Source organism: Triturus cristatus, chromosome 7, assembly GCF_964204655.1.
Source record: "Triturus cristatus chromosome 7, aTriCri1.1, whole genome shotgun sequence".
Taxonomy (NCBI): domain Eukaryota; kingdom Metazoa; phylum Chordata; class Amphibia; order Caudata; family Salamandridae; genus Triturus; species Triturus cristatus.
In genome coordinates, this window is record NC_140590.1 from 1,838,790,037 (window position 1) to 1,838,811,832 (window position 21,796).

Below are 21,796 nucleotides of genomic sequence, written 5' to 3' on the forward strand. Positions count from 1 at the left end.
ACAGCTATCATCTTTTGGCTGATGTTCATCATTTGGCCTACTAGTTGCAACTCAGGTCTTTATTTTTTTAATACACTACAAAGAGATGACAACAATTTATCCAGAGTCATGCTTTTTCATTCAGGTACAATATATTTTGCTTTTCATAATCTTATGTTTCCATTTCCCCCCAGATCTTCCTTTATTCATTGAACAACAGCGCAAATCACTGGAATTATGGAAAAGGTGAATCAGACTTTCTTGAGTGAATTTTTAATTTTGGGATTATCGCAAAATCCTCGGCTTCAAGTTCCAATTTTCATTCTCTTCTTACTCATGTATTTATTTACTCTTCTGGGAAACCTTGTCAGTATTACCTTAATATGCATTGATGCACGTCTTCAAAATCCCATGCATTATTTTCTCATGAACTGATCTTTCCTAGATATTGGTTTCACAACGGTCACCATCCCAAAACTGCTGGCGGTCTGCCTGAAAGCGCAAAATTCTGACAAATCCACCAATTTCTCTGCATGCATTCTTCAATTCTATTTTATCGCTTCCTTCATTAGTACAGAGTTTTACTTACTGTCGGTCATGGCCTATGGCAGGTACATTGCAATTAGCAACCCCCTACGCTATCCATCTATAATTAATAAAAGAGCCATGCTTGAATTGACTGTAACATCCTGGACAAAAGGCTGTTTTGACACTATACCACATGTTGTTTTGATATCAAATGTATCCTACTGTGCATTCAATGACATCAATCATTTCTTTTATGATCTCACTGCTCTTCTGAAACTATCTTGTACAGATACATATTTCATAAATATCGCATCTATCGAAGGAGGTATTGTAGCGGGCTTGGCACTTTCATCTTAACAATAGCTTCCTATGTGCTAATCATCTCAAATATCATGAAAATTCCATCCAACACAGGGAGATAGAAGTTGTTCTCCACATGTTCCTCTCATCTGCCTCCAGTTTTTTTGTTCTGTGGAACTGAGCTTGGTGTTTATTTGAGACCGACCTCTAGCTAATCCTTGGACAAAGACAAGCTCTTTGCTGTAATGTATACAGTTGTCATTCCAATGTTGAATCCAGTTCTTTACAGTTTGAGAAACAAGGATGTAAAAAGTGGTTTGAAAAAAGCTATAGGGAAACTAAAGACAGACAAACACTGTACTGCAGTAATTTAATCCTTTAAGCTGTACTTATAGAAAGTATTCTAATCTGTGGTCATGCCCCAGGAATTATCTGAGTTTGTTTATAGCATCAATGCCAAATGTAAAGCACTGTGGAAATTAAATGTGTCTTTACTTATCAACAAAAATCTGGGAAAATGATGACAGGAAATAATTAATGAATTTGTACACTTAAATGGAATCTAAGCCATCACTTACTAATTGTTTTATGGCCTGTGGCATCACACCTGTGGAGTTTCCCATTCCTCAGCTAAGAAACAAATCATACAAAAGGAGGCTATAGAGAAAGAGTTCGAGAAGAAATATGCTCCCAAAATAAGGTAGAACAGTCAAAAACTAACTGATTAATATGACATTTAGGATAAATATTCAATGCACAAAAAAGGCAAAACTTAAGTTGGTACACTTCCATCAAACCTCCTTGTTACCCTCGTGCAAGAGGACTTCAAATCCCTTGAGGCCAGGAAAATGGTGGATACACCTGATCTGCCTCCCAGGGGATCTGAAATCTATTACCCATCGGACCACGTGGATGGGTCTACCTAAGCGGTGGTCTTTGCCCTCATTTGTGGCTGCACCCAAATAGAAATTCAGCTACCCTGGGGACATTATTAGGGTGGTCAACTAGTTCTGCTCCCCATGAACATTAAACACCAATAAACATCACTTTAGTGGGTCCCTGGGTCTGGGGTTTCCCCCTTCCATATTTGTCATGCCAATGAACATTTAGTGCTCCACTGACCCATTAGTTTCCCAGTAAGGGGGGCACATATTGATTAGAGATCAGGGAGAAAGATGCTGCTTCCCCTCCATACTCCTGCTTGGCTGTGTCCCCTCGAAAGTTACCATCAACAATGATATTCAGGGGAAAACATGGCGGTGGGCTGATGCCGGTTGCGGGAGCTCCTGAATCGAGTGAGGAGAAAGGCGATGCACGGAGGAAGCAGCCGGAGATGATTTAAAAAGTGCAAATTGAGTAGACACAGCATCTTTGGATGAGTATCTGAAATTTATACTTAAAGCAATAACATTTACAATAAACAGCATACCTAAGTCCCGGCGCGTATGGGTTTGGAGGTGGAGACGCGATGCAAGATCTGGCAGAGAGCAGCGGGCTTCCTGCGAAAGACTCGTGCAGTGATTGTGGCGGTCAGCTTCCGGGTCGATAGAGGTGGAGGAAGGGCAGGATGCAGGCCAGTGAAGGAGAGAGACGCTGGGAACAGTGTGCAGAGCTGCGGAAGCAAGGAAATACAGCCCATGCTCTGAAGCACGCAAGTAGACTCACAAGTGTGGCAATTAGTCGGAAGAAATAGTGGGAAGACCAAGGGCTCACAGGTACAGGAGGGCTCACAGGGGGTACCTACAATGCTGATGGGAGAGCCTCCTCCTAAAGCAACGCAATCGGCGTATGAGGCAAGGGGGTAGAGTGGAGTCAATGTTATTGGGGGCGAGGGTGAAGGAATTAACCCCACCCCATTAAAACCCCTAAGTGGGCCAGGTACAACGGAGAGGGGAGAAAATACTACAAAAAATGTACTGACAGAACCTGAAACACGTGTGAGGAGCCGGTATCAGCTGAGATCACTCCCGAAGGCCAGAAATAAGGGTAAAGGAGGGAAAGGAGGGGGGACCAGGGACCAGGCAGTAAGGGAGGCAGTAGCAGTCTCCCCTAAAAAGAAAGTGTTGAAGTGTGGAGGAAAACCCTGGCGCTGTGGTCCAAAGGAAGTGCGGGTCCCTATAAAACCTTCCCCTTCCCTAAGATTGTACTTCAAAATAATGGAACAGGGTGAAAATTCACTGACGATGGGGAAAAAGTCCATGAAGCAGTCGCAAATAGTTTCGCTTTCCTTGGAAAAAAGCTTTATCCTATTAGCTGGGTCACCTCTTAATGAAGACGAGCAGCAAGCTGAAAATCTGAGTGTGGCAGTTAGTTCCAGTCCTAGCCTTAGCCTTAGCCTTAGCCCTGGCTCCAGTCTTACTCCAACTTTAAATATAGAACCTCCTCAAAGTAGTAGTAAAACGGGAGGGCTGGAGAGCGCTAAGCAAAGTGATAACAGCAATAAGATTTCATATGGCGTTAGAGGCGAAAACTCTATTGAAAAGATGTTCTTGAACTTGAGGCAAGATATCTTTGAGAAATTTTAAATATCCGAGAACAACCAAATGGGGATTTGAGATGAGTGCGAAGTACTAGAGGAGAAACTTGATGATATTGCGCAACGTACAAGTGCTTTGGAACGGGGAGTTAAAGCATTGTCAGTGGCAGTGCTGGAAAACTCTAATGATATTTAGACATTAAAGAAGCAGAATAGAATGCTGCAAGACGATTTAGAAAGGTTGGAAATGCAATCTCGTCGAAATAATCTGAGGTTTCTTAAAATTCCAGAAGGGGCTGAAAAGGTAGATGTTAAGGCTTTCATATGTGGTCTCCTGAGAGAAATCGCGACGGACAGACCAGACATTGACTGGGAGAAGGAGATCCAGAGAGCTCATAGAGACCCCTTTAAATTGAACCCGGATAGAAAAACTCAGAGGAAGATTCTGATAAACGTTTTGACATTTGCTGTGAAAGAGTTAGTGTTAGGACGTCTTAAAGGAGAGCTCCTTAAAACATGAAGTTTTCTCGTATCAAATAAGATCAGATCTAGGTACGAGGACGGCCCAGAGGCAGTGGGAACTAGGTATCAGAATGAATGAGCTACGAAGCAAGGGAGCTCAGGTTCAAATAAAATTTCCAGCTATTTTAAAAATAATGTGGCGAAACAAAATGCACAACATTAGTGATCCAGAGGAAGTGGATACTTTCATATTACAAATGGATGGTTGAGCTATTGTCCACACGAGCTCTATAAGAGGTTAAGAATAGATGTTTGCGTGATATAGATAGGCTGTTTTCTTTTTTTACATAATCTTAAGTTTTTTTCATTCTCTCTTTCTTTCTCTTTGCAGAACGGGGGTTCACTAGGGGCAGATTGTATGGCCCAAGATGTAGAAAGGGGGTTTCGTGGGGGGGAGGGGTAAAGAGGGGCACAGGGTGTGGGGTGCAGTGGGAGAAAAATAAAAAAAAGTCTGTCCTCATTAAGCCAGCATTCGAAAGTTTAGGGAATCAGTTGGGTCTAACAAGACAAAGTGATGGACTCAAGATCTATAAAAGACGAACCGATGCTATAGAATCAGAGCATGGATAACACAAAAGTAGTTAATTTGTTAACTTGGAAGGTAAATGGGTTGAGATTAGGGGTGGGCGGAATTTGCGAAAGCGACTTTCGCAAATTATCGCGAAAATGTTTAAAATCTCCGCAAACACGCGGAAATATCGCGAAGATGCGGAAGTTTTTTTCCCGCCCGTTCGCGGTATTTTCTGCATGTTCGCGGCTCGCCAACTTACCCATGCGGTTGCTTGCGGGCGCGGCCATCTTGTTTTCACTCTGCTCGCGGTGCATGATCGCGAGAAAAAAGACGTGATCGCGTGACGCATGACGTCACTGCGGGCGCGAACTGTCGCGAGACAGCGCAAATGGCTAAAAACAATACAACATCTCATGGAGAACGCGACCGGATCAAGAAAACTTGTCGGCGAACGCAGGGATTCAGATAAGGCGATCTCGCGCGCGCGAGAATGTATTATTTTACAGCGCGAGCAAGAAACAAATTATCGCCAAGCTGCGGAAACCGGAAATTTTGACATTTTCGCGCTCTCCGCGGAACGCGAAAATGTCAAATTATCGCAATTTCCGCGAACGGAACGAAATTTTCGCCCAGGCCTAGTTGAGATCTAGAAGGAAAGTGTTGCGGGTTATTGAAACTTTAAAGGACAGTGAGGCCCAAATTATACTGCTACAAGAGACTCATCTGGAAAGAAATGAGTGTAGGCAATGCTTTGAAAAATTCAGATGGGTGCAGGAGGTCGTATGCTCAGGCCAGAGGGGGAGCACCAGGGGAGTTGCCATAGTTATTAAGAGCAATAATGGAGTAAGATTAGTTAAGTTTGAATCTGATTTTTCGGGCAGGGTGTTAGTGGCAACTCTTCTAATTCAAGGTAGGCCTTTGGTATGTGCGGTATATTATGGGCTGAATAATGATAACCCAGAGGCCCTGGAAAAATTGGAATCCTGTCAATTGGAGACGACAGCCCCTACTATATTAGGAGGAGATTTTAACTTAGTTATGAATAAAGGATTGGACAAGACGTCTAAAGTTAAATATACCAACCCACCCAAAACGTTCTCCATACTAAAAAGCATGATGAAAGAACTAAGGGGCATATCAGCAACACCCGGCGATAATTATCGCTCAGCGCTCTTAGCTTGAGGATAATTATCGCCGGGTAACGTGGATTTTTATCGCTGAGGTAGCGTGCTATTAGCAACGCTTATCTCCTCAGCGATAAAAATCCTCACGCTAACTTCCTAACGTGAGATTATCGCTGGATACCCAGCGATAATCGCACGCAATGTGGCGTTAGCTTGCTGATAGGGACTCACAAACTTAGCCATGATATCCACCCTCCATAGGATATCATGGCTAAGTCAGTCCTGAAGCAGGCGTAAGGAAAGTAGCGATAACAGGGGTTATCGCTACTTTTCCTGACGCTATACTTCATAGCGTGGGGCTTGATGATAGGAGAAATGTCACTTAGCGACATTTCTCCTGTCATGTCAGGTCAGAAACGCCCACTTTGCATCTCATTAGAGAATCACCATGCTAAAGCAAGGTTTCACGCGTTAGAGTGGCCTTGCTAATTAGGCGATAAAATTATCGCCGCTTTTCGGCTGAAAACGGCCGCAAAAGCGGCGATAATTTTTTATCGCCTGCTTGTAAATATGCCCCTTTATCTGATCGACATTTGGCATATTAAGAAGAGGAAGATCAGGGAGATCACCTTTTATAGTAAGAAGTATAGGCACCACTCCGGTATAGACTATCATCTAACAGATCAGGAGTTATGTGGGGAGGTGGTAGAGTTGACCCATATTCCAGCAATGGTGCCAGATCATTCCGCAGTAGCTATGTCACTGAGGTATCATCAAAAAGTGGAGCATAGAAGGTGGACATTAGATAGGGCGATACTCTTAGATGAGAATGTAGTTTGTGATTTAAGGGAAAAATCTGAGAACTACTTTCATGCCAATAAGGGTTTGGCAGATGGACAAATAGTATGGGTTGCTTTTAAAGCATACTTAAGGGGGGCCCTAAAATCTATAATGGTAGGAAAAAGAAGGGTGGTGAAGCAGGAAAAGGAGAACAGAATTAAAGAGATTAAGGAAAAGAAGGAGAACTACAGAAGTCATCAATGGAAGATTCAGATAGAGTGCAAGCCTTAAGTAAAGAGCTGGAGAGGTTACAAGTGGCATTCCAGGCGCAGTTGGATAAAAAATTACTCGATAGGTGGAAAGTGAGTAAATTTCTGTATTTTGCCTTTGGAGAAAAATGTGGTTCACTATTAGCTTGGAAGGCCAAGGCAGATAGGGCTAGGAACACAATCCGGGAGTTAATTAGTAGAGAATCTGGGGAAGTATTGAATGTTAACGCTGATATATGTGGAGAGGCCTGTAGCTTTATGAGAGATTTATATAGGGATGATATTCAACCCAGCCGGGAAGGCATAAAGGAGTGGCTAGAATTGACGACACTTCCACAGTTAACTATGGAGCAACAGAAAGTCCTAGAAGGGGAGATTAAGGAGGAGGAGATAAGATCTCAGTGTAAGAAAATGGTAAAGGGAAAGGCAGCTGGACCAGACGGTCTTCCAGTTGAGGTTTTGTTTTGTATTATAGACACAATAATTCCAGTTTTAAAAGTCTTATTTATTGAGATATATATAAGTGGGAAGAACGTCCCCAACTCTTGGTCAGAGGCTATAGTTACTTTGATTTTAAAACCAAATAAGGATCCACAGAAAGTTGATTCTTATAGATCGATATCCTTATTAAATACTATAAGATCTTTTCCGGAACTATAGCATCTGGTGTAGCTAAGGTAATAAATGAGGTTATCTACCCTAACCAAAGAGGTTTATACCAGTGAGGCAACAGAATGTATTAACATTCCAGCTGATAGGAGCTATAGATATTGTGGAGGCTCGGAACTTACCCTTGACCATAGTGGCTGTGGATGCAGCCAAAGCTTTTGGCCAGGTGCACTGGCTTTACCTTTGGGAGACTCTGCTAAGTTTTGGTTTTCCTCAGAATATAGTAAGGGGGTGCAAAACTTGTATAGTGGTCCTAAGGTTAGGGTGCTGATAAACGGGGGACTGTCAGATTGGTTTGATATTGTTAGAGGGACAAGGCAGGGTTGCCCCCTGTCCCCACTTCTTTTCAATTTATATGGTGAGCCACTAGCCAATTTGATAAGGGAGGATACTACTATCTTCCCTTTTAAATCATATGATTTGGAAGTTAAATTAGGACTATACGCAGATGATTTGATGTTGTTTACGAGTAACCCGCAAGATGTAATCCCCAATTTTATGAGGAAGGCTAGAGATGTTTGGCCATATTTCCTGGGTATAACGTGAATGCAGGAAAAACTGAGATTATGGAATGGAATCAGGGTTTGGCAAGTCACGTGGTGAAAACACAAATACGGTATTTGGGGGTGTTAATAACTCAGAGAATGGAAGATATTACAAAAACAAATTGGAGGAAAGTTAGTCAGGAAGTAGTAGGGTTGCTGTCAAAATGGGCGAACCTACCTTTAAATATTTATGGAAGGGTAAATCTCATAAAAATGATAATCCTCCCAAAAGTGACCTTTCTTTTTAACACCATCCCGTTAGTTTTTCAGAAGAAAGATATAGCAAAACTCCAGGGGAGAGTAGGAAGTTTCATTTGTGCATCGAAAGGCCCTAGGATATCTTGGAAAAAGTTGCGGAGGAGACTTGAAATCGGAGGATTGGCGTTACCAGATGTACTTGCCTATTGCTACGCCTTTCAGTTCAAGAATATTCGCATGCTTGCTAACAGGACTGATAAATCAATGATAGGCTTACTTTTCGAGGGAATGCTAGCTGCTCCGCCCCCCCGCGCACTTGGCCATATATGGCGACCGTGCGACGCAGGTGAGTGTGACCTAGCTCTAGGACACCCCCGCGCCGCACGGCCACCAGCTGCTGCATGCGTCTTCCCCGCCTTCTGCCTCGCTGCCTCGCTAGCCGAGCCTCCGCCGCGTGACCACGCCCCCTGCCTTCCAGCGGCGTGCTCCGTGACCGCCCGACCAGCCCCCTTCGTATTTGCTGTTCTGTATTGTGTTTTGTTGCCTGTCTCCCTGTAACTTGTTTTTTGCCTTCTGTATTGCTTGCTTCGTTTAGCCCCTCCGTCCTCCCTCCCCGCTCCCCGCTTCCCGCCACAGCCGCTAACCCCGCCCCTTTTGCCTTCTGTACCCTCCCCGCTCCCGCCTCCCAGCTGCTCCGCCCCCCCGCGCACTTGGCCATATATGGCGACCGTGCGACGCAGGTGAGTGTGACCTAGCTCTAGGACACCCCCGCGCCGCACGGCCACCAGCTGCTGCATGCGTCTTCCCCGCCTTCTGCCTCGCTGCCTCGCTAGCCGAGCCTCCGCCGCGTGACCACGCCCCCTGCCTTCCAGCGGCGTGCTCCGTGACCGCCTGACCAGCCCCCTTCGTATTTGCTGTTCTGTATTGTGTTTTGTTGCCTGTCTCCCTGTAACTTGTTTTTTGCCTTCTGTATTGCTTGCTTCGTTTGGCCCCTCCGTCCTCCCTCCCCGCTCCCCGCTTCCCGCCACAGCCGCTAACCCCGCCCCTTTTGCCTTCTGTACCCTCCCCGCTCCCGCCTCCCAGCTGCTCCGCCCCCCCGCACACTTGGCCATATATGGCGACCGTGCAAACGCGCAGCGGTCACGCGCAGCGGGCGCGCCGATTGTGCGCCGAAGGCGCGCCAAAGGCAAGCCCGTCTACGCCCGTCCGCGCCTGGACCGCGCCCAGTGCCAGGACCCCTGGACCCCACCGACAGAAGACGACCCGACAGTCCTACGACGCCGCAACACTCATCGCACTCAACACCGGCGGGACCCAGGGATGCTACCGAGCGACTCCGAAGCACACCCACGGACCCTTCAGCTGCCTCGCCTGCAAGTTCACCTGCATCCGGACCTGCCCGGCACCAGCACCTGCCAAGCAGAACACCAGCAGCAAACACCTCAAGTGCATCCTGCTCAACACCCGCTCCATCCACAGACACGCCACCGAACTCTGGAACCTCCTAGACGCCACAGCCCCTGACGTTGCCTTCATCACGGAGACCTGGATGAACGCCTCTTCAGCGCCCGACATCGCCATCGCCATCCCAGAGGGCTACAAGATCACCCGGAGGGACCGCACCGCCAACCAGATGGGAGGAGGCATCGCCATCATCCACAGGAACACCATCCGAATCACGACTAGCACCGACAACACCCTAACCACCGCCGAACACCTGCACTTCCAGATCCACACCGACCCGAAGACCACCCTCAGAGGCACCCTGATCTACCGACCCCCGGGACCACGCACTCAATTCAGCGAGGACATCGCCGACTTCGTCAGCCCGCATGCCCTCCCCTCCGCCGACTACATCCTCCTGGGGGACCTCAACTTCCACCTGGAGAACAACAACGACCGCAACACCAGCACACTGCTCGACAACCTCGCCAACCTTGGGCTGAAGCAACTGGTGAGCACCCCCACCCACCTCGCCGGACACACACTCGACGCCGTCTTCTCATCCAGCAAAGGCATCGCCTTCAGCCACGCCACAGAACTCCACTGGACGGACCACAGCTGCGTACACTTCACCTTCGAAAGAACGACGATCCACCACCACCAGCAACAGGTTGCCCGTAGAAGCTGGAACACGATCACAGCCGACCAGCTCGCCGCTTCCCTGAGCCAGCACCCTCCTGCCAGCTCAGCGAACCCCAGCCAGGCCGCCGACAACCTCACGAAGTGGATCAGCAACTGCGCGGACGAACTCGCCCCGCTGAGGACCCCGCCCAGCAGACCCGGCAGCAAGAAAGCCCCATGGTTCACCGACGAACTCAAGAGCTCCAAGAAGAACTGCCGAGCCCTCGAGAAAGTCTGGAGAAAGGAACCTACACCGGACAACAAGACCACCCTCAAACTCGCCACCCGGAAGCACCACCAACTGATCCGCGCCGCCAAGAAAACTGCATTCAAGGACCGGCTGGACAACAACGCACACAACTGCAAGGAACTCTTCAACATCGTGAAAGAGCTCTCCAACCCCAACGCCGGAAACAACGACATCACCCCTTCGCAAGACCTCTGCAACTCCCTCGCCTCCTACTTCCACAACAAGATCGCGGACATACACAACAGCTTCAGCACCCAACCGACGCACGCCACGACCACAGCCACGCCGCCCACCGCCGCCCTCCGAGCCTGGACTCCGATCAGCACCGAAGACACCGTCCGCATGATGAACTCCGTCCACTCCGGATCGCCGACCGACCCCTGCCCTCACCACGTCTTCAACAAGGCCGACGCTGTCATCGCACCCCACCTGCGGGACATCATCAACACCTCCTTCGACACCGCCACCTTCCCCGAGAGCTGGAAGCACGCCGAACACAGCGCTCTTCTCAAGAAACCTACAGCAGACCCCACCGAACTCAAGAATTACCGCCCAATCTCGCTCCTCCCGTTTCCAGCCAAAGTCATCGAGAAGACCGTCAACAAACAGCTGGCCGCCTTCCTCGAGACGAACGGATCCCTCGACCCCTCGCAGTCCGGCTTCCGAGCCAACCACAGCACCGAGACCGCCCTCATCGCCGCCACCGACGACCTCCGAGCCCTGATGGACAACAGAGAAACAGCGGCCCTCATCCTCCTAGACCTCTCCGCGGCCTTCGACACTGTCTGCCACCGCACCCTAGTGCAACGCCTCAGCAACGTCGGAATCCAGGAGAAGGCACTGGAATGGATCGTCTCCTTCCTCGACGGAAGAACACAGAGAGTCCGCCTACCACCGTACAAGTCAGAAGCCACCGAAGTCATCTGCGGCGTCCCTCAAGGATCCTCGCTGAGCCCTACCCTCTTCAACGTCTACATGAGCCCCCTCGCGGCCATCGCACGCCAACACAACCTCAACATAATGTCCTACGCCGACGACACCCAGCTGATCCTCTCCCTGACCAACGACCCCACCGCCGCCAGAGCCAACCTGCACGAAGGGATGAAGGAGGTAGCCGAGTGGATGACGACCAGCCGCCTGAAACTGAACTCATACAAGACGGAGGTCCTCATCCTGTGCTCCACGCCCACCGCCTGGGACGACTCCTGGTGACCCCCCGCCCTGGGCACCGCACCCAAGCCGACTAACCACGCACGCAACCTGGGCTTCATCCTGGACTCCTCCCTCTCCATGACCTAGCAAGTCAACGCCGTCTCCTCGGCGTGCTTCAACATCCTGCGCATGCTACGGAAGATCTTCTGGTGGATCCCCACGGAGACCAGGAAGACCGTCACCCAGGCCCTCGTCACCAGCCGACTGGACTACGGCAACGCCCTCTACGCCGGAACCACCGCCAAGCTCCAGAAGAGACTCCAGCGGATCCAGAACGCCTCAGCCAGACTCATCCTCGACATCCCACGTAACAGCCACATCTCCGGACACCTGAGAGACCTGCATTGGCTCCCCGTCAACAAAAGAATCACCTTCCGTCTCCTCACCCACGCACACAAAGCCCTACACGATCAAGGCCCGAGCTACCTCAACAACCGAATCAACTTCTACGCTCCCAAACGCCACCTCCGATCAACCAGCCAAGCCCTCGCCGCCATCCCACGCATCCGTAGAGCGACAACAGGAGGAAGGTCCTTCTCCTACCTGGCCGCCAAGACCTGGAACTCCCTCCCGACCGACCTGCGCCTGACCCAAGACCACCTCTCCTTCAGGAAGAAGCTCAAGACCTGGCTGTTCGAGCAGTAACGGCACCCCCCCCCTAAGCGCCTTGAGACCCTACGGGTATGTAGTGCGCTCTATAAATGTCTTTGATTGATTGATTGATAGCTGATGTCCCACAAGATAAAACTCACTTCCTTTTCAAATACGGAAACCCAAAGTTCTTTAAAAAGGTGAGGCTCAAGATTTTGAAGTCTGCATTAAATAGGTGGATGTATGTGCGGAAAACACTGAGAGTCCCATATTTTTCATCATGGGTGCCGATTTAGGACTCTCCGGGTACCCCGGAATGTTTGAGGAATAAACTAAGTCAGTCCTTGAAATGGGGGGGTATCTGTTATTGGGCAGATCTCAAGGTAGGCTCAAATTGAATGAGTTGGGAAGCACTGTGCAATTTTATTATTTATTATTTTCCTTAACTTTGGCGGGAGCACCATTTTAGGGGAAGAATGTTGGCGCTCTAGTCGCTCGCCACTTCCTGGGGGAAAGGCTTAAAAACCAATGCAGGGCCCGACGCGCAGCTGGCGCGCCGCTGGCGCACCTAAGGCAAGCCCGTCTGCGCCTGTCCGCGCCCGAACGGGACCAGGGGCCAGAAACGCTGCCCAAATTCCATCCATCAGAAATGAACCCCTCTCTTACACACCGGAAGCACTCTTAGCTATAGGAGATACATTTAGTTCAGATAGGGTATGCATAAAAGCATCCCCCACCGAAATGGAAGGCCCATTTTCCTGCAAGCACTGTAAATGGGGTAGTTATGATATACAAGCCCGATACCCAGAGAAAACATCTAATCTCAATCCCAATATCCAGGATTTGAATTGTATTTATTTTAATTCCAGATCACTTCCTAAACACAGCATTGAGATCTGGGAGACATTGGATGACCTGAGCCCAGGCCTGGCCTTTGTTACTGAAACCTGGCTTGATGATAACAATATCCCAGACATTTTCACTGCCTTACCCTTAGGATATAAAATATTACAACAAAACAGGAAAGGCAGTAAGAGAGGAGGAGGGCCAGCAATTTTATATAAAGATCACTTCACCTGTGTTCCCATTACGGTCACTGAAGCAGGCACACATGAGATTCTAGCGTTCTCAGTGTCTGTGGATGACTGTAAACTATTTGGAGGGGTGGTCATTAAGTACTAGTCTATTAACACAACTTCTCCCTCTCTGCTTAAAACAAAATCAGTTTTTAGTTATAGGAGATTTTAATCTTCACTATGAAAAGCCTACAAACCCAGGGGTTAAACATCTGGAGGATGACATGGCTATAATGCAGTTACTCCAAAGGATCACTAAACCAACTCATGTGGCCGGCCATATCCTTGATGTATTGTTCTCTAACATAGAATCCATATACATTCATGAAATTAAACCTCTATTCTGGACGGATCACTTCCTAATTTCCTTTTCTTTTAGCTTACCCAACAAATCACTTAAGACTGAGATAATGTATCAGTCAAAGACTAGGGCCTGGAATCAAATCACGGAGGAATCATTTAGTGCCTTCTTCCCCTGTATCTCTAGGCCTTGGTATCAAAACCCTATAAACACACTAACTACACAGCTACAACAAGATATCGATCAGTGTGCCCCTAAACTTACTCGGAAATTAGCCACTAAAACTCAATCAGAAAAGTGGTATACACCGAAATTAAAACTTATGAAAAGAGAGTGCAGAATCAAGGAACACAAATGGAGACTTTCAAAGACTAGTACAGATAGATGTATTTATTTAGCCAAACAAAAAACATACCATGGGGCTTTAAAAGAGGCTAAAACGAAATATTACACAGAAAGGATTGAAGAAACGGGTAGTTCATCTAAAGAACTTTACAAAGTAATTCAGGAACTTTGTAAGCCCACCTCATTGTCACAATCTATGGCACCCTTGTTTGAGAACTGTGAGTTACTCAACAACTTTTTTATAGATAAAGTGACAAACATTTATGCAACTTTTATTCCCTCTAACAACGAAGACAATACCGTTTGGGAAAATTTAGCTCCTCACCCTGCAGCTCACACTCATTTAGATAGTCTGTCATCTTTCTCCGAAGAACAAGTGGCTAAAGCCATGATAAAAGTTAAGCCAGGATCTCCATTAGTCCCATGTCCACACTTCATTTTCTCCAGTTTAGTGTTAGTACTATGTCCCCAGGTCACCAAAGCCCTCAACCAATAGTTAGAGATTGCTTCCTTCCCAGATATCTGGAAAACAACAGTTGTTTTCCCCCTTTTAAAGAAGCCAGGTATCGAGATTTACGATCCAGCCAACTGTAGACCAATCTCCCAACTACCATACCTGTCTAAAGTTTTAGAGAAACTGGTTAATAAACAACTCACGACTTATATTGAAACCAACAATCTACTGGATCTTTCACAAACTGGATTTAGGGCTAACAACAGCACCGAGGCCACCCTGCTAGCCACGTCAGATATTAGGTCACTAGTTGACCAAGGCAAAGCTGTAGCACTGATCTTTTTGGATATCACTGCGGCTTTCGACACTGTATCCCACAGCAAATTGCTACAAATCCTGTACGAAAAAGGTGACACAAGCACTTCTTGTGAGTAGGCTAGACTATGGCAATGCACTGTATGTTGGCATGGCTGATTATCTTTTTACCAGACTACAAGTAGTCTAAAACGCCGCTGCTAAACTGATATGCAACAAGAATAGATACAGTTCAGCCTCCTTCTGTATGAAGGAATTACACTGGCTACCTGTACGCCAAAGAGCCAACTTTAAGCTCATGTGCTATGCACATAGAACGCTATATAAAACAGGCCCACAAATCCTACATGGTAAATTAAAATTTCATGTACCTTTGCGCAATCTGAGATCCCGCCATCATGCACTGGCATCAGTCAAGCGTACGACTAAAGCCAGGATGGGTGACCGATCTTTCTCAAAATCAGCAGCGGTCCTCTGGAACAAACTCCCTCCGGAACTACGCCTGACTGAAGATTACCTAAGGTTTAGAAAAAAGCTAAAAACACATCTATTCCCTAGCTACTAATCTGATAATTGGAATCTTACATCTGCCAGCATTCTACTATGTCTCAGTGCCGTGATGTCCCTTGGGATGAATGTTGCGCTCTACAAGTACATATAAATAAATAAATAAATTAAAAAATTGTACCAATGGTTTGCTAACGAGGTTTAAAAATTACCAACTGAGTTTCTGGTGGGCAACACAAGACTGGGCGGAGGAGGAGGAATCTAAATTTGGTCAAGTGATGAGAACCGGTCAGTGGAAAAAGGAAATATCTTTTTGGTATTGGGCCTTTTTGGAGATGAGTGTGAAGATTGAGACTGAAATTTTAAATTTGTGGGGCAAAGAGTTCGACGATGAGGATTTGAAGCAAATGTGGAGCGACTCATATGGTATGCTACGACAAGTAGTAAAACCGGCACCACTTAAACAAAATCATTTTTTTACCACTTATAGAGTTTATTGGTCACCTGCAAAGCTTTCTAAAGTCACTGGTAATATCTATAACTGTCCAAGGTGCATGCTTGTAGCAGCAGATGATGTGCATTTGTTTATGTCATGTTCAAAAATAGCACCATATTGGAACTCGGTATGTGATTTTGTGGGAGAAACTATTGGGATACAAATTAAAGTAAGCCCTAGTGTAATTTTCTTTGGACTAATTCCAGCTCAAGAAGTACAAATTACAATGGTTGAATCAAAGTTTTTGTTTTATGTAATCCTTTTAGCATGGCGTGAGATTTGCAGATTATGGAAGTCAAAAAATCCTCCGTCTTTTACTGAGTGTTTTAGGAATATCGTTTATACATGTGAGTCAGATATGGCATGCGATACTAGAAGTAGAGAGAAAATTTGGGCTCCGTTGGTAAGGTGGAGAGAGAAGGAAACGTGAGTCCTATGATTAAGCCAATTACGCTGTCGCCCATGGTATCTCCTATCCTCGGGTAGTCTCAGTATGTAAAGGAGATGGAAGTGGAAACAGCAGCATACTTTTGGGTCACTACTCTTCCTTTTCCTCTTCTGGTCTCCGGTCGGGTTTCCTCTTGTAAGACCTAGAGGGATTAGAGTATAACCGAACAAGAACATTGGCAGAATGAGGACAAAAAAAAACAATGATATTCAGTCACAAGGCGCTGCGGCCACGAGGAGCTCACCCTCTAAACACTGTTGTTCATGGAGCGACTGCCAGACAACTTCAAATTAATTCACTGGGTCTTTAAGGGAGACTTTTGTCACAGAATGAGCTGCTAAAACCTTTATAAATTTTTATGTAATGAGTGGTTGCACAAATCATTGAAGGGCTATAGACGTTTGGACAAAATCATTTCATTTTGTGCTGCCCCATATTTTAGGACACTGTTTGAGTCTGGCAATAAACGTGGAGAACTTTCAACAGGACTTGAACTATTTTTTATTGGAGTTTCTAATTTGTTCTAGTTAGCATTTTCCATCCACTTTGATGATGTCACTTGCTGTAATTTTAGCTTGGCAAAAACTCACAGGATGTCATGTACTGTCATGTCATCGGATTAAAGGTCATATGCTGCCATTTCCTGTGATGTCATTCAGGGTGAAAGGCCCATGATGTCACTTCTGCAACCCACGGCATTAGGGTGAATTGATGCCCATGTAGGTGCTCCTGAGGCAGGTGATCCCATGGTTCTGCTCACCACGTTCAGAAACTGTCAGAGCAAAGGGAACTGCACCACCATTCTCACACTAACAGAATGGCGATTGTGAACCTGAGGGAGGGCACGTGTAGGGGAAGGATTCCTGAGTGTATCCTGTGGATGCATGCCTGCTTCCATGTACACTGTTTGCTTCTCAATCAAGCATGCTCTTTGAGCTGTTTTAACGTTCTTTGTTCCAGAGGCAGGACAGAACTCACAATCCACACCTTGTGTGCCACTAGCCACCTCCACCACATACATGATACAACTATAACTCCACTGACCCTTTAAACAAATAAACCCACACTCCTTGGTGGTGCTAATTACTTTCCCTCTGTTAATTTTCCAAATTTCTAATTCAGGACTTTTATCTTTCCCGAGTCCTACTAGCCTGCACTGAGCTTGCTGGCCCCATATCTCATTGTAAACTACTGGTCTTCCATGACCCGACCTGCGGGTGCCAGCTACGAGTCCAGTGTTGACTATTTAACATTATCCTCTAATCCATCCATCTCTTTCATTAAATTAACCCAAGCTTTAGACATCAATCTACCTTTTGGTTTCCTGTGATTTTTTACAGTGATATGAAAAATCCTTAGCAAATGGTGTTCTTTCTGCACCCTTGCTCCCTTTGCCTTTTTGGGAGCTGAAGCTAGCTAGAAGTCTCTCATCTATTCTCTAAATCATTCTTCTAACTTCACACCTTGGTCCATCCAAAGAGCCCTGCCTATTAATGAAAGTCAGAGTCACAGTACAGCACACAATAGGACCCCACTTCAATTTATAATTCTCTTCTCCCACAGCATGACAGATGCCTCCTGAACTTCTCTGCTGTCACACATTCTCTGAGCCCTGCAGGGCTCGCCCCCCAAAGTCTACAGAGGTATAAATGGAAGCTAAGGGGTGAATTTTACAGTACTTACCACCATAACTGCACCAATCTATACTTTCCACGTGCTCCCTTGTCCCCACCCATTCCATTTCTTTGATGAAGGTATCCTGGTATCACACATAATACCACCCCAATTTCCCTTTGTCTCGTATACGTCTGAATAATGAGCTAGACGAACCTCATGCCATCTCCGCAAAGCCAATTTATCGATTTAAATTGTGATATACTCCACTCAAGTAACTTTTCACAGTAAACACTGGTGTAAATCACGAATGCTGAAGTCTAACTTTCTAAGCAATTGGGAGTCTATGGCTGCCTAGACAATGCACATTCTTGTCGTTGAACCTTTTTATGCCATCTGTCTATCTGTTAAGTATCTTAGAAACATTCATAATTCTTTCCCATTCTACTGTTTAGTACGTGAACCCCCAGGAGTTTCTTTATGCCAATATAAGGTAACTTTTTCACTTTATTATTTGTTAAAACACTTTCACCTACTGTTATTCCCACTGTGTTTGTGCTTTCCTAAGCCACCCCCGTGGCCAGAAAATTTCTGCCTTGAACTGCAATTATGTTTTGTCTGGGAGTCTTTCCTGTCTTCCCCTGCTCAGACGTAATGGCCCAACCCCAACAGCCTTGCTACATTTTTCACTGTGAGAAATTGTATTATTGATTGAGGTGGGTGTGAGCCTTTCTCAAGCAACAGCCACAATCCCCATTATGGTGAACCACTAAAGTCAATAAATAAGCCTGTGCTTAACCCTCTGGTAGCTTGGCACTAAAGCAGTCAGGCTTAGCTTAGAGACAGGGAGTAAAGTATTTATGCAGCAAGCAAACAGCAATAAAGAAAAATATAGCACCTAAAAGGTCAAAGCGCCAACTGTGGACATCTGGTTGTGCATGACAGGGGCAAAGTTAAAAATTATGGCCAACCAAGAAGTGGGTTGAGGCTGGTCTCCACTTACCTTACCTTACCTTTAAATTTAGAAGGTAAAGTTCAATGTGAAAAGAAAGCTGGCGGTGTCCAAGGAGGAGGAGTTGTTGTTGTCATGGTTATGGTCCCTCTGTCAAAGACTTGTATAAATTGGGCAATAAAGCGTGACCAATCATATAATAGCGGATTATCCTCATTGACTATTGGGATGGCCCAAGCGACTGTATCACCGCCTAAGTAGAAGATCATAAATGTAATTCACAAATGAGCATCAGGAAAGGCTTGGAGATGCACCATGAAATGTAATTGTATTTCTGTTAAAAATACAGGGACCTTGGCTGGTTCTCCTAAAAATCGCTCCAGGACGGCTAACGAGACAGCTAATAGTATTGTTACGAAAACAGATGGGGGCGTTGTATTGGGCCTATCAAACAGTGGTGTTGAAGAGTGCGGGGTTTCCAATCTGCTTTACATTTGATTCACCCTACTAGTCAGGGCAGCAGTTTCTGGCTGTGAGGCATTAGTCTCCCTTTTTAGATCGACTAGAATGGCACAGAGATCTTCCATGGAGGCCATTCTGGTTGGCACTATTTGGAAGGCCGGTTAAATTCTTGGGCCTGTTATTCTGTCAGGGCTGGCTTCAGATCCTCAGGAACAGTGCTTCCCAGAAGCCCACCTTCCAGCAGCCCTGACTCTGTTTGGAAAAATGCACAGAGTATCGGAATGACTAGATGGGAGGAAGGGAATTAGGGAGGGTACTGTGGGGAAGGACACCTGAAAAGCAATACACAATTATACAATAAGTTTTTCTACAACAGGAGGCATAGATGAATCCAAGTTTGATATACCTTCTAGTATTTTATGAGTACTGTGGATCAGAAGGGAGATTCCGTCCTAACAGATTTCCAAACTTTTTACACCTAAAACCAAATGAAGATCACAACTTCCTGAGTTCTCAAACATTGAGGGCCTAATTACGAGTTTGGCGGACAGGTTGCTTCATCACAAACGTGATAGATATCCTATCCACCGTATTACAAATTCCATTTATATCCAAGGGAACATATTTGAACTCAGAATATGGTGGACGGGATTTCTGTCAGAATTGTGATGGAGTAACCCGTCCGCCAAGCCCGTAATCAGACTCTTAGTGTTAAACTCACAAGATCTTGCAGCCAATATTTCTCAACATGTAGTCTTGAAGTCACGCAATCATGTTTACAAGCATTTAAATGTTAACTTCACATATTCTTGTAGGGTATATTGTTCTCAAAATTCGTGTTAATGTCACACAAGAATATCCACAGTATTTAGTGTCAATTCACCCCCATGCTCCAAAGTCTATATCATAAAGTTACACGGTTAACAGACTTTCCAGAATGCTAATGAGTTGTAAACAACTCAAGAAATTGGTAGCATAATCTTTTACCGCTGATCAACTGATCTAGTTCTGGAGTTTCCATTCTCCGCAAGAATACCTCGTGTAAGACTTGCACTTGTAATACAAAGAATCCAAAATGTTTCTGTTTTTTCCTACCAGGTTCAATGGTTGCACCTGTCAGGGCGCGGGTTACAAGAACCCATGTGCTTCCCTGTACTAGCAAGACTCTAACACCTGTGAAACAATTCCCGGGCTCTGTGTCTATTTACCGAAGACCACGGGTGATTGTAACCAGATTCTGAGCGATTGGATGGGCATGCCAAAGATGGAGGCATGTCAGTGCAATCGCTGGTCTAGTCTCTCATGTCTGGTCGTAAACCCAAGAACAAACGCAGCTGTGAAGTGCGGTGGCAGCGTTCGATGCCCTGCACTTCACCAAAGCATTCCTTGTGACAGCACCTGTGCCTGTGTTCTGAAAATCAGTCAGGGTAGTTTTTCTAGTTTGTTGCCACTCTTAGGCGTAGGGTAGCTCTCATTTCGTACATCTGTGGGACAATTAGTCAGGGAACCGAGAAGTCAAGGATTATTAAAATTTCTGCCACATTCATTTCGGAGTCTTCAAGTGGGATTTCGGAGGCTGGCTTTTGCTCAGCAAGTTCAGCGGAATCCCTCGGAGGCCAGTTTTCTCTCAGGCAGAGCTCTACCAAAACCGCAAGTATTCTCCTGTCGGAGAAAATAATAAACATTAGTACATTTGGATACTTAGGAAAGGAAAATACATTGAATCTAAAAGAATTTTATTGTAAACTTATTTAATTACCGCGAGCCTATTTCAATAATTGTTCCCTATTTGGAATACCTGTAAAAAAGAAAGAGACAATTAGTGACAGTACAGAAAGCTTGTATTTAAAATTACATGAAGAGGAGCTAATGCCCATCGCTTAGATTGTAAGAAAGGTAGCGCACAGCAGATAATATATTAGAGAGTTTAGGAGGAAGGTTTTTAGAAGTTTTTTAATGTTATTATCTGTTTTCCAGTTCACCACAAGAGAGAGAGAGTAGAGTGAAAAGCGAGAGATAGAAAGAAAAGCTAAACAGGAAGAGAGAGAGTAGATAACCGAAGAAAAGCGAGGCAGTCTCTTCTTTGTCCCCTACCCCTTTCCCCCGGCCAGGTTCACGCAACCTCCAGTGCTACTGGGGTTCGTTGGGAGGCCTGTAGGGGTAATTGGGAATTCTCGACATTATGCTCCCGCGAGTACTGGAATTAGAAGTGAGTCCGCTTGAGTTCATGACAGAGTGAAGTGCCCACCATCTCTACTCACCTGAGTAGAATGATGGAGGGGTTCGACTTGAAGAACCTAGGAATGGTCCTTGAGGTCGTCCAACAAGAACTAATGGCAGTTAGAGAAGAGATTAAGGCTATCAAGTCTGAGATGCAGGCACCTAGACGAGAGACTAAGGAAATGGCAGATCAGATAAAGAGAGAGGGTACATGGGATAAGTTCCATTTCCCCCTTCTGGAGGAAACGATATTTAATTCAAGTTCTTTAGCAAACTCTGGGTCCACCACTCAAGTAGTACATTCCCTGGCCCCCGTTATCTGGTTAGCACCACCTGAACGCTTTAGCAGGGATCCTAAAAAGTCCCAAATCTTCTTGACCCAATGCTTCATGCATTTTATGGGTCGACCTACTGTCTTTTCAGATGCGCAGTCTCGCATTGCCTTTATCCTGTCTTACCTCAATGGTGACGCGGCAGCCTGGTCAATGACCTTGGTCACTCAAGACGTACCAATCCTGTATAAATTCG

The 21,796-nt window shown here is 46.0% G+C and overlaps 1 pseudogene; it reads left to right on the forward strand.

The window, feature by feature from the left end:
- Positions 1 to 216: 216 nt before the first annotated feature.
- LOC146813374 (olfactory receptor 5AR1-like) lies at positions 217 to 1,176 on the forward strand (annotated as a pseudogene).
- Positions 1,177 to 21,796: the final 20,620 nt, after the last annotated feature.